The 5,363-nt window shown below is 34.2% G+C and overlaps 1 long non-coding RNA gene across 1 annotated transcript; it reads left to right on the top strand.

Moving 5' to 3' along the window:
- LOC110269883 lies at positions 1,391–4,690 on the top strand. Its single transcript, XR_002358679.1, has 2 exons — positions 1,391–2,152; positions 4,155–4,690. It is a non-coding gene; the product is annotated as an uncharacterized LOC110269883 (long non-coding RNA).

The following is a 5,363-nucleotide window of genomic DNA, read 5'->3' as shown; positions in this document are numbered from 1 at the left end:
AATTTTAACATGACAATAATTAAAAGGAGTGTGTATTATAAAACAATAAAATAAAAAATGTAACTACAGCATCTCCTATTACCTGTATATTAAAAACAAAATACTTTACTTGAGGATAATATCAATTTCAGTTAATTTTAATTTATTGATGAATTTATTAACATACAGTTCAAAGACATTATTTTTTAATATAATCAAAATCAATATTATATTTAATTCTGAATATATAAATAATCTTATGTTATTACGTGATAATTTGCCCATCCTAAGAAGGATAAATGCATGCATTTGCCTTTCCATTTTCTTTGAAATTTCTCTTTCAACTCTAATATGTAACTTCTTTTCCTTTTCTCCAATTTAGAGGGGCATGCATCAATCATGAATAATGTCACATTACCATCAACGTTTTCAGGTCCCAGAGTTACTAAAATCATGCACCCTTGTTCACTAATATAAGCGTGAAGGACGTTCTTATACATGAGAACTTTTTTTGAAAAAAAAAAAAAATTAATAATAACAAAAGAATAATACCCCAAATAAGTTCCCAAAGATTTAGTGGTTTGACAAATTTGTTTCTCAGAAAAATTAATTAGGTCTTGAATTTCCAAGATTATTAGATATATGTTATATAGATCCTCAAGTCAGGTTGAATTGGTTAACACGACACTCTCTTTCCTACGTGGAAGATGTAGGTATGTATGACATGTTAGGTAAAGCAACACGCGTCGCACTCAAGACACATTAGTCTTTGGACACATGGTTAAAACGACATCGTTTTGGGACAACACCAAACAACACCATTTTAAGGGGATAGATTTGTCTCTATCTTTGTTCCTGATTTTCAAAACTTCGATGTTCTAAAGTTAAATAGGTGCCCTAAAATTTTTGTTATAAATAAAAAAGGTTCCTGAATTTATAGTATATATGTCAAATTGATCCCCTCGAATTAAGCAAATAGAACGAGAATTAGAATGAAATCATGATAAAATTACCCAAAGTATGTTAAAGTATGAAGTTCCAAGCACATAAAATGACAAATCTCAAGTACAATTACAATCAAACAATTAAAATTCGTCAATATTCTCATTTAGCATCTTCTTCTTTTTGCAGAACTTTAATCTCTTTATCCCCATAAATTAGGTGAATACCAGATTCTAAATTAGTAGAAGTGGGATCATACTAATACATTGTCTTGTGGTCAACTAGTCATGATAACTCAAGTCCAAAAAAACTTTCTATAGGTCAAAGAAATAGATAAAGTTAATGTCCATTGGGAGAAATTTTTTGACTTTCTCTATTGATGTACACAAGAACTCCTTTGTTGTCTCTACAAAATTTTCAACACGGTAAAATACAGATACTATGTCTTCACTCATTTAAATACTAAAACATAAAATTATGTCACAAGTTAACCAAACAACTAACACAATACAACATCACAATAGAATAAAAATTCTAAACACTTGCATTGTTTTTGTTATTATCTAATACATATTTGTAACCATTTCACAACTCTCACTTAAGCTATACCTACAACATTCTGTCTTTGATCTATCCTAATATTACATGTACGTTCATCATGCTTCATTCTCTTTTTTTTTGGTACAATGACGGGACTAGCAAAAGCCCAAAAAGAATGACATCTTATATACAAATAGATCGGGGTAATGAAGCCCTTATATAATTCTCATGGATGATTCTAGCTAACTCTCGAGATGGTGTATCCCAAAACAAAAAACCATCACCAATTTCTAAATTTTTTCTAGCTAAATAGTCAGCACATCTATTAGCCTCTCTGTAAATTTGTACAAAAAATATTCTCTAGTCATTCTTTTTCAGTGCAACAATTCGTCTGACTAGAGAATTAGGATGTTTCTCCAGATTTCTTCCACTATTCAACAAATTAACAACAGCCGCCGAATTTCAGGTCTTCCATGACACCCCATAGCTCTGCCGTGAATGCTGTGCAGCTGCCAATCCTACAGGTAAATCCAGCAACCCATCTTCCGTCCTCATTTCTCACCAAACCGCCACAGCCAGCGCATCTCATGTTCCCCTGTGAAGACCCATCTGTGTTAAGCTTTACCCATCCTTCTGACGGTGGCACCCATCTGACGTGAATCTCCTGTTTCATCTTCAATCCTTCAATCAGGTAATTCCTTTCCAAAATTTGTTTAATTTCCTGAACTTGATTCATGATTTCAATATGAGGTTGGTGCGATCTTCTGTAGTTGTCATCATTAATTTCCTTATTTCTCCAATATCATATTCTCCAACAGGCTACCATGAAAATATCTTTCCAATCAAAATCCCTAGCTACTCTTTCATAGTTGCTGTGTCAAATTCAGCTTTACCCATTCCTCCCAGTTTAGGTTGAAAAAGGATTGAATTTTAGATGAATCTAAGAGTTGGACCCAAATTGTTGATACTTTCTGACAATCCTTTAACACATGTATGCAACTTTTCTGCATTCCATGGCAAGCATAACAGTCTCTGCTTCCCCCAAATATTTTTTATTTCCTCTCATTTATTAGAATTCTTCTATGGAGAGCGGTCCACATGAACACTTTAATTTTTTGTGTCCCTTTTCATTCCCATATCTACTTCCATATTGTTTTTTAGGATTTTGATCAATTGTTTAGGGCTTTATAAGTTGCTGCTATTGAGAAATCTCCATCCTCTGTGTGCTTTCATCCTCTCTTATCTCCCTCTTGATCTGGATTTGGTGGGTACATTGTTGTAATTTTTTGAACAATTACTTCTGGTAAATTGAGTCTAAATTGTTCTCTATCCCATTCTCCTGTCTTATTGGTCCAGTCCTTCACCATGCTATTGCTATTCATGTTTGGGTTGAGAGTATGATTTTTGAGAGCTCATTCTCCTAACACCCATTGATCCTTTCAGAAGTTGGTTCCGCAGCCATTTCCTATGTATTGTATTGAATTTTCTTGATAGATTGGCCATATTTTCACGAGTTCCTTCCAAAGCGTGGAATCAGAGCTTTTGCTTCTTATGTTGTTTTTCAATTATCCTCCCGGATAGTACTTCTGTTTTAGCACCTCAACCCATAGTTTCTCAGGTTCTCCTTCCATTTGCCAAAGGATTTTCATAAAAAATGCATCATTCATTGATGTGATTTTTCTGAAGCCCATACCCCCTTCGTGCTTAGGATGACATAGAGTTTTCCAACTAATTAAGTGCATTTTTCGATGCTTAGGTTCATCCCCCATACGAAGCTCCTCTGAAGCTTTTCAATTTTCTGACAAACTCCTTTAGGAACTCTATCGTGTTGCATTTGAAAGTTAAGAGCAGGACTAATGGATGCTTGAGCCAGCGTTAATCTTTCCGCAAGAGATAGACACTTACTCTTCCATTCCTTGAGTTTACTCTGAACCCTTTCCATAACATCTTTGAATTTTTCCTTGCCTCTTCTATTATTTGTAATTAGGGCTCCAAGGTATTTTTCTAAATTCTTTTGTTCTTGAATTCAGCTATGTCCATAATCCTCCTTTTTGAATTTATATTTGTGCTTTTTGAGAAGACAATTGAAAATTTGTCTTCGTTAATTTTCAATCCAGACGCCTTGCAAAATTTTACCAGCGTTTCCTTAACCCTTTACATTTGTTCTTGGCTGGCTTCTGTGAATAAAAGAACATCATCAGCAAAGTTCAAATGGGATATTTTCGGTCCCCTTCTACCTGCTACCATAGGTTTTCACTCTTCTAGATGCACCAACTCCTCTATTAGCTGAGATAGTTTGTCCTTACAAATACGAAAAGATATGGAGAAATGGGATCACCTTGTCTCACCCCTCTTTTTGGAATAAACTCCTCTGTCTTGTTTCTATTCCACAGCACATTATAGGATACTGAGTTAACGCATTGCATAATTATTTGGATCACTTTCTCTAGTAATTTAAACTCCTTAAGTCTAACTTTAATGAAGTCCCAGTTAAGCTTGTCATAAACCTTTTCGAAATCAATTTTTATAGCCATGAAACGTTTTTTTTCCTTTCACTCTCCTCATATTATTATGCATGAGCTCCTTTGCAATGATGATATTGTCTTGTATTTTTCTTTCTGGAATAAAACTTGATCGGTGCACCGCTATTCTATCACTGAGATGAAGTTTGATTCTGTCTACTATTATCTTAGTTAGCATCTTATAGGTCACATTACACAGTGCTATCGGTCGGAACTGGTTTATGGACTCTGGATGGTTAAGCTTTGAAACTAGCGCGATAAGAGTGGAATTGGCTTGCTTTATGATCTCCAGTTCATTCCAGCAAGTTTGGATAAAATCACACACTTTGTTCTTCATGATCCCCCAATTATTTTTATTGATAAGTGCCAAAAAGCCATCACTTCCTAGAGCCTTGAGAGATCTTATGTTGAACAAAGCTCTTCGAATTTCCATTTCCGTAGGAGTAGCTGCAAGCTTCCTGCAATCAGACGAACTAAAATTAGGGAGGTTGTAATGGTCTAATTCAAAAGGAACAACTCTTACCTCTTCTTGATAAAGGTTTTTGAAATGGCAAGTGATGTTCTTTTTCAATTCCTCCTCTTCTTCAATCTACTCCCCCTCTTGTCCTCTGAGTTTAAGAATTCTATTTTTTCCTCTTTTAACTATAGCTTTGGTGTGGTAGAACTTAGTGTTTCTATCTCCATCCATGATCCATTTCTATCATGCTTCATTTTTTATTGTCAATTTAATGCAACAAAAGTTAACTTAACTTATCTCGAACAATAATGGTGATATGCATAACACACCATCACCAAGCAGTTCCTGTACACACCGTCAAAACACCATTACAAACTTGGATAAATGTTAATGGGGTGAAGAATATGAAGGATTAGTTCGTAAAATCTAGGTGAGAATTTGGAATACTTGTAATTTTACAAGGATTTTTTTATATAAGGTACCCACTTAAATTCAAGGACCTTTTTGACTTATAACAAAAATTTTAGGGGACTTATTTGACTTTAAAACATCGAAATTTTGAGAATTAGGGAATAAAGGTGGGAACATATCTGTTCTCTCAAAACAGCGTCGTTTGGCATTGTTCCAAAATGACGTCGTTTTAGCCACGTGTCCAGGAACTAATGTATCTTGAGCGCGACATGTATTATTTTACCCGACACATCACACCTACAACCTCTATGTAAGAAAGAGAATATTGTGTTAACCAGTTCAAACAGTTTTGAAGACCTATATAATATATATCTAATAATCTTAGAATCTAAGATTTGTCTAGAAAATAAATCTGCCTATTTAGAGTATTACTCAAAAGAAAATATGTATTATTGATAAATAATCAATCATAAGTAGTAGTGATCTGTATATGTTAGGATTCATCTCTCAAT

Source organism: Arachis ipaensis, chromosome B03 (assembly GCF_000816755.2).
Source record: "Arachis ipaensis cultivar K30076 chromosome B03, Araip1.1, whole genome shotgun sequence".
Classification (NCBI taxonomy): Eukaryota; Viridiplantae; Streptophyta; class Magnoliopsida; order Fabales; family Fabaceae; genus Arachis; species Arachis ipaensis.
Note: the sequence above shows the minus strand (reverse complement) of the source record. Positions and strands in the feature narration are given on the sequence as shown.